General features: G+C 39.7%; 1 non-coding gene across 1 annotated transcript; it reads left to right on the forward strand.

Annotated features, from left to right (window-relative positions):
• Positions 1–335: 335 nt before the first annotated feature.
• On the forward strand, positions 336–440 carry LOC127214977 (U6 spliceosomal RNA). The gene has a single exon (XR_007833911.1). It is a non-coding gene; the product is annotated as a U6 spliceosomal RNA (small nuclear RNA).
• Positions 441–8214: the final 7774 nt, after the last annotated feature.

The following is an 8214-nucleotide window of genomic DNA, read 5'->3' on the forward strand; positions in this document are numbered from 1 at the left end:
CAGACTCTTCCATGAAGCAGGAACTCTGTAGCAATGTCCATCTTCAATCAGCAGTCACTTTTCTGTGGGTCCTGCATGTCCAGTTTATACAGCATAAAGTCAAACAGTCCAGACAAGAGCAGTATCTTGTCCAAATGACTAGTCTTGCCATATTAGAAGTAAACTCCATAACGAGTTTCTTCAATGTTCATCTTCATCTCCCTTTCTGACTCAGGTGGTGTTGCCAGGAGCATTTATGTCTCACTGTCAAGAAAAACCCTAAACCATTTTAAATGCCATATTCTGTAGGTCTTTGAAAGGTTTGAAGAATTCCTATCTATCTAAAATACATCTTTGTGTATCTTCGCAGCACATATACTAAAACTGGAATGATACAGAGAAGATTAGCATGGCCCCTGGGCAAGGATGACACACAAATTTGTGAAGCATTCCATGTTTTTAATCAGTTTTTTAGCTAAATTCCTGAGTATTACAGATTATCTTCACTCATGTTTCCTGTACCTATGAGATTAGTCAGATATAGATGCTTAATCTTCAATCACTTCATTGACATGCAGAACATGGCATTTAAATGTTTTAATATTAGTACTCCGTTGACATGAGACACTGTTGCTTCTGACAGCACCGTGCACTTTCCTGAAAATATGTTGGGCACTGTTATTGCTCCTGCTGGAGTTCATTCTCGCCTCAGCTAATGTAATGGCCTGTTGGGCAAAGAACTGCCCCCACCTTGACCACTGATTTGGATATGCAGTCCTATGTTCTTGCAGGAGACAAATATAGAAGACTGTTGGACCTTGCCAACTCAGGGTAAGACAGCTATTCTACCTCCCTGCTGTTGTTGTGGTCTGTCAAGTTCTCTTGGCCTTAGCCAAAACTGGGTGTACCAATGTTGCTGTGAGACCTAGGGTGACTGTCCAGGTGGCTTGCTGTTTCTGTCCTTGCTGCACCTTTTGGAAGTTGCCCATCCATACTTCCTGTCTACTCTAGTATCATTATTTTCCTTCTCAGGTCATGATGAGGTTGAAGATTAAACTATCATAACTATTATTCTCTCTTCCTAGTTAGATATATTAGGTACTAGACTTACGTTTTCCAGTTTAGAACAACTCTATTGTAAACTCCATTATGCCTTCACCCTAGGACTAGAAATGTAGGTCATTTTGTTCTCGATTTTCCTTTTCTTAGAGCACACTCGTTATTCACTGTTTTCTATATAGTTTTGTATTAAGCCTAAATCTTTTCTTTAGACTAAAAGGGTAATTGTAGTGAGATAGTCCTTCTGTGGCACTGACCACGCCCATTTGGGGTGGAGCCATGGGCGGAAGTGACCTGTGGAAGGAGGTCTGAGGATGAGCCGGGAAAAGCTCTCTTGCTGGCGGGACTCGGACAGGAGAGCATCCGGTGGAATGTCCTGGTGTTCATCTGTCTTTCTCCCTGAATAAACATCTATTCGGCCTATTTGTTTATCCTGATCCTTATTTAACAGTGATAATCTTCTTTGCATATTATAGGCAGTTTCCACTGCACTAGGTTTCCATACCATCTCTCAAATGTTCCTCAAGGGCTCTTCAATTCTATGCCTCTCCCCTCATTCCCTCCCTCAATCCTTTCCTCCCTTCCCCTTCTGACCTAATTCTCCTGCCCTCTTCTCCATCCTCTGACTTCAGTTCACCCTCTTTACCTATTCCTCTTTACCAGGAAGATCCATGTGCCACCCCTAATCTCGTCTTCTATGCCTAATCTCTATGGGTCTATGGATTGTATCTTGGTTATCATTTCTTTAATGGCTAATATCCAGGTATAAGCAAATACATACCATGTTTGTCTTTATGGGTCTGGGTTATTTCACTCAGGACAATTTTTTTCCTAGTTCTATCCATTTACTTGTAAATTTCATGATATCTTTTTTTCTTAAGAGCTGAGTATTCCTTCCTTGTATAAATGTACATTTTCTTTTTCCAGTCTTCTGTTGAGGGACATCTAGATTATTTCCAATTTCTGACTACTATGAATAGAGTAGCAATGAACATGGTTGAGCAAGTGTCCCTGTGGGAGGATAAAGTGTCCTTTGTGTATATGTTAGCCCATTTTTTATTTTAATCTTATGGATCTTTGACTTGTATATTATGGTTTCTAATTTTTTGTTTTATGGGATTTGCGTGTATGCATTTTGTGCTTTTTATCTTTAAAAATTAATTATTTTTATTACTATGCTTGTTTTTGCCCTAAAGAAAGAGAGAGAAAGAAGGTGTAGAGCTGAATGGGAGGAGAGGTAGGGAGGATCTTGGAGAAAATGGAGGGGGTGACTATGACCAGAATATTACATAAATTTTCAATAAAAAAGTTACAATTATTGTCAGACTGGAAGTGAACACTCTTAATTTGCCATTTAGAGGAATTTTAGGTAATTATTGGATATAAAATTCTAGCTTGGTGCTTCTCTTTCTGTCAACCATCTTTGCTATGCTCTTGATGTCATGATTCTTAGCTCAAGGTCACAGAATTCTTGTTTTAAAAGTTTAAAATATAGATGGTGGGCTGGGAAGATGGCTCAATGTGTAAGGCTGAGTCTAGACCCCCAACTCTCAGGCAGAAAATCAAGCAGGCAGAGCCTACTCTGATCCCATCACAGGGAGCCAGAGGTGGAAGGAACCAGGGGCTCCTTGCTAGCTAGCATAGTGAATTGATAAGCTCCAGGCTGAACAGGAGCCCCTTCTAAAAAAAAAAAAAGGTAGAGAACAATGGATAAAAAACTCCAATGTCAGCTTCTAGCCTTGACACACTTATGCAGACACAGGTACACATGCATACATGATCATGCATCAGACATATATAAGAAAAAAAATAGTGGCCAGGAACACTTGGGAGCATACATTTCTCCAAAATGTTTCAACTAAGAAACAGGAAAGGACATTTTGAAGGTGTGTTAAATACAGGATTTTGCTCCTAAAGGCATGTATGTCACTTGGTGGCTACACACTTGTCTTCAGATATTCCATTCTTTTCTTCCTGGAGGGTTCAACAGGGAGTCAATCATCTGAAACTGCTTACCCCTCCTGCCTTGATGAGGAAGCCTTGACGCCTGTCATGATTGTTTCATTTTAAGACACATGTCATTTTGACATAAACCATGAGTCAAATCAGTAAAATTGTTATCACTAGTTTCTGTAGGCCAGGAAATACAGGCTTAATGTCCTGGAGAATCCAGCCCATAGCACTGCTATGTCAACAGAGCAACTTAAGAAGGCAGTTGTTGAAGCTTACTATAAAGATTTAGATATGTTTTCCACATTTAATTTCTTTGTTGTTATCTCTAAGAGACTCTCTTCCCAGACCGCCATGATTGTGGGACCCTGAAGGCATGCTTGGAATCTAGATATTCAGTTAATGGCCTCCATATTCATAATTCCAGTACAAAGTCAGGAATATTATCTCAGCATCTGGAGTTGAAATTCCTGTGGGAGACCTTTGACACTAATGACCAGACACTACCACATAGCCAGTCTAACACTGACCATAGACTGATGGTTTCTCGTACCTAAAATCCATGCTTTTGGCAGGAACACAGTCTGAAAGCACTTTTTTCCTTAAATATACTTGATTTGGATTAGAAGGCCTGTGATATCAGCAGCAGGGTGGCTGGGTTGATAGTCAGATTCCAGCAGTTGTAAATTTTGGGCTGTTTGTCCACTGGGGATGAGTTTCTGATTCTGTAACACTGAAGTCTAGGTATAGGGTCCATATTGTCAATCACTGCTCATGATCGAACAGATTCTATTCTAGGAGGAGATGAGCACACACAAACACATGCTTTCAAATCTTTGACCTTGCTGCATAGGTTAGAGGCTCATGAAACTCTTATTTATTCCTTCCTTGATTCCCTTTTGTATCATATCCCATGTTGGATAGAATGTCTTTTTAATAGTAGTCAATAGAGAGTGTGTGGTTCTCACACTGAATAAAACTCAGTGTTTTCTTCCAGTTTTAACTAATAGGCCCCAAGGCTCCTCAGAGGAAGTCGAAGCTGTGCTAAAGGAAGCCAACTGGGGAGCCATTGCTGTCAGTTCCCATCCTTTGAATGAGAAAACCCAGGTTTTTTCTGTATCTTCCCTTTCTTCATGACTTGGGCATTCCATCTTTGTGTGTGCCTTCTGGTTGCAGAAGGCATGCTGGTTTGGCTCAGAGTTACTGGGGCTAATTGTCTTTTCCTTCTTTCTGGTTAGCAAGGCTTGCTTTCTGATGTTTAACTCCTCTTCAACTACATGTGTGGTTGAACACCTCAAAGATAATTCCTGACTCTGTAACCAGCTATTGGTCTTTTCTGTATATGCAAGGACAGGGTGATCTTGTTACTATGTGTTATAAGCTTCTGATATGTTTAAACACAAACACACACAGACACACACACACATACACACACACACACACAATCTCATACTTATTTACTTTAAGACAAAATCTTAAAGAACACAAAATTCTTTAACATTTTTTTCATTGTCACGTTGGATAGCAAATGCTTTTAATAACAGAGTTACATAGAGAGACTTGCCTCAAGAAAAAGCAAAAGCTGGTTTTTTTTCATTACCCAAAATATAACTTCATGATTATAACTTCCTTCATATTTTACATATTACCTTACTGGTTAATTTTTTATTCATTTTTTATATTTTTTATTTAAATTTCATTTCAAACAAGCTTGTTTTACATATCAATCCCAGTTCCCTCACCCTCCTGTCCTCCCCACCAACCCCCACCCCATCCCCTTTCTGCTCCCCAGGGAGGGTAAGGCCTTCCATAGGGAGTCTTCAAAGTCTGTCATATCATTTGGAGTATGACCCAGGCCCTCCCCCTTGTGTCTAGGCTGAGGGAGTATACCTCTATGTGAAACTGGCTCCCAAAGTCCATTCATATACTAGGGATAAATACTAATCTACCACCAGAGCTCCCGTAGTCCTCCCAACTAACATCACATTCAAGGAATCTGGGTCTGTCTTATGCTGGCTTTCCAGCTACCAGACTGGAGGCCATGAGCTCCCCCTTGTTCAGGTCAGCAGCTTCTATGGATTTCTTCAGCCTGGTCTTGACCCCGTTGCTCATCACTCATCCCTATCTGCAACTGGATTCCAAGAATTCAGCTCAATGTTTAGCTGTGGGTGTCTGCTTCTGTTTCCATCAGCTACTGGATGAATGCTCTAGGATGGCGTATAAAGTAGTCACTAATCTCATTATGGAAGGAGGGCATTTAAGGTAGACTTCCCACTATTGCTTTGATTGTTAGTTGGGGTTATCCTTGTAGGTCTCTACACATTTTCCTAGTGCCAGATTTCTCTTAAAACTATAATGGCTCCCTCTATTATGGTATCTCTTTTCTTGCTCTTCTTTTTCTTTCCCTGACTCAATCTTCCTGCTCTATTATGCCCACCTCTCCCCTCCTCTTCCCAGTAACTCCCTCTCCCACCCCCCCATGCTCTCAATTTGCTTAGCAGATCTTGTCCTTTTCCCTTTCTCCAGGGGACCATTTATGTCTTTCTTAGGGTCCTCCTTGTTTCCTAGCTTTTCAGTTGGTGTGGATTGTAGGCTGATAATTCTTTGCTCTATGTCTAAAAACCATATATGAGAGAGTATATACCATGTTTGTCTTTTTGTGACTGGGTTACTTCACTCAGGCTAGTTTCTTCTAGTACCATCCATTTACCTGTGAATTTCAGGATTCCATTTTTTTTTCTTTTTTCTGCTGAATAGTACTCCATTGTGTAAATGTACTACATTTTGTCCATCCATTCTTCAGTTAAGGAGCACTTAGGTTGCTTCCAGGTTCTGGTTATTACAAATAACACTGCTATGAACATAGTTGAACAGATGTCCTTGTTATATGAATGTGCAACTTTTGGGTATATGCTTAAGGGTGGAATTGTTAGATCTTGACTGATTCCCATTTTCCTGAGGAGCCGCCATACTGATTTCTACACCATTGTAGATCAGAAAGTCTGTGGATGGGTAGATAATTACATTTCTCTTTTGGTAGCATGGAGAATACCTTCCTGTACTAATGATAGGACACAGGAGTGAAGGCTCTATGTAGACATCAGCTCCACTTTTCAATGTTCCATGAGTTGTGTAGGTGTTGTCTTAAGCAATGGGTCCTTACTATTAGTTTGTAAAGAGTAACCTATAGTCTTGACAACAGCCTGAGTTTTTTTGGGCCGTTAGCCCACAACTCAATTGGATATAACCCAATCCCACTACTGAAAGCTTCATTTGGTGACAAAAGATGGCCAGATGGGACTGTCTCCTCTCTTATTTGGTGGGCTTCATTCAGATTGCATTCATATATGAATATGTTTTAGGAAGCTTCTACTATATATGTTCCCATACTATCCCTCAACAGGCCCTTAATTTTAGCTGCCTCTACTATATTCCCTCCCTAATCCCCCTTTCTTCTCCTTCTCTCAGCTCTTTTCCATCCATCCATAGCTATCTATTCTATTTCCCTTTCCAAATTAGATCTCTACCCTCTAGCCCCTTGCTCTATTCCTTACCTCTGTGATTCTGCAGAGTTTAGCTTGCTTATCATGAGCAGTTAATATGCACATATTAGCAAATATATTCCATATTTGTCTTTTTGGGTCTGAGATACCTCACTCAGGATATTTTTTCTAGTTCCGTCTACTTGCCTGAGGATTTCATGATTCCATTTTTTTTTAAAAAAAATATGGCTGAGTAATAGTCCATTGTGTAAATAACCATATTTTCTTTATTTATAATTCTGTTGAGAAACCTCTAGGTTGTTTCAAAATTTTGGCTATTATGAATAAAACCACAATTAATATGGTTGAACAAGTGTGACAGGATGAAGCATCCTTCAGGTATATTCCCAAAAGTGGTATAACTGGGTCTTGTGGTAGATTGATTTCCATATTTCTGAGGAATAGTCACACTGATTTGCATAGTGGCTATACAAGTTTGAAATCCCTCTAGCAATGGATGAGTGTTCTTACATCACATCCTTGCAAGCATGAGCTGAAAAGTGTATGATGAAATCTCAAAGTGATTGTGATTTGCATTTCTTAATGACTAAGGATGTTGAAGATGTAAGTGTCTCTGACCCACTTGGGTTTCCTTCTTTGAGAATGTTCTGTTTGGAATTCTACCCCGTTTTAAATGGGTTATTTGTTTTCTTGATTTCTAGTGATTTTAGTTCTTTATGTGTTTTGGATATTAGTCCACTATTGGTTGCATATCTGGTAAAATTCCATTCTGTAAGATGATGCCTTGTCCAAATGACAGTGTCCTTTCTGTGCTCTCAGTTTCATGAGTTCCCATTTATTAGTTGTTGACCACGGTTCCTGTGCTAACAGTTTACTGTTCAGAAAGATTTTTCCTGTGCCAGTGAGTTCAAGTCTATTCCCCCATTTTGTCTTCTATTAGGTTCAGTGTACCCAGTTTTATGGTGAGGTTTTTGCTCCTTTTATAGTTGCATTTTGTGCAGGGTAATAAGTATGGATCTAGCTGCATTCTTGTACACTTAGCATTCCAATTAGACCAGCACCATTTGTTGAATATTCTGCCTTTTTTTTTCTAGTGTGAGTTTGTGGTGATATATTGTTTATGATCTAATAAAGCCATTGAAGATCAGAATGCAAAGCTAGCTATAGCCATAGAAGCTCAGCAGTGGTGGCACATACCTTTAATTCCAGGACTAGGGAGACAGAGGCAGATGGATCTCTGTGATTTCAAGGCCATCCATGACTACATGAGAGTGAATCAATCTAAAAGAGAAACAGAGTTCATGCCTTTGATCCCAGCTCTAGAGAGGTGTATAAGACAGGAGCAGGTCATTTGGTATTCAGTGTCTGGCAATCAGTCTCCAGTCACATGAGGTCAAGATTGCCTCAGCATTGGTAGAGGTAAGAGCTCTCTAGTGGCTGCTGCTTTTCTTCTGTGATCTTCAGCTTGAACCCTAATGTCTGTCTCTGGGTTTTTATTATTTGCACTATATTGAGTTTCTGGCAGGTGTTCATGGGTGTGTGAATTTATGTCTGGATCTTAAATTTGATCCCATTATCCAATACCTGTTTTTGTGACAATACCATGCTGCTTCTATTACTATAGCTCTGTAGCATGACTTGAAGTCAGGGATAGCGATACCTACAACAGATTTTTAAATATTATTATTCAGTATTGTTTTAACTATGCTGGGTTTTTGTGTTT

This window comes from Phodopus roborovskii, unplaced genomic scaffold (assembly GCF_943737965.1).
Source record: "Phodopus roborovskii unplaced genomic scaffold, PHOROB, whole genome shotgun sequence".
In the NCBI taxonomy this organism is placed as follows: Eukaryota; Metazoa; Chordata; class Mammalia; order Rodentia; family Cricetidae; genus Phodopus; species Phodopus roborovskii.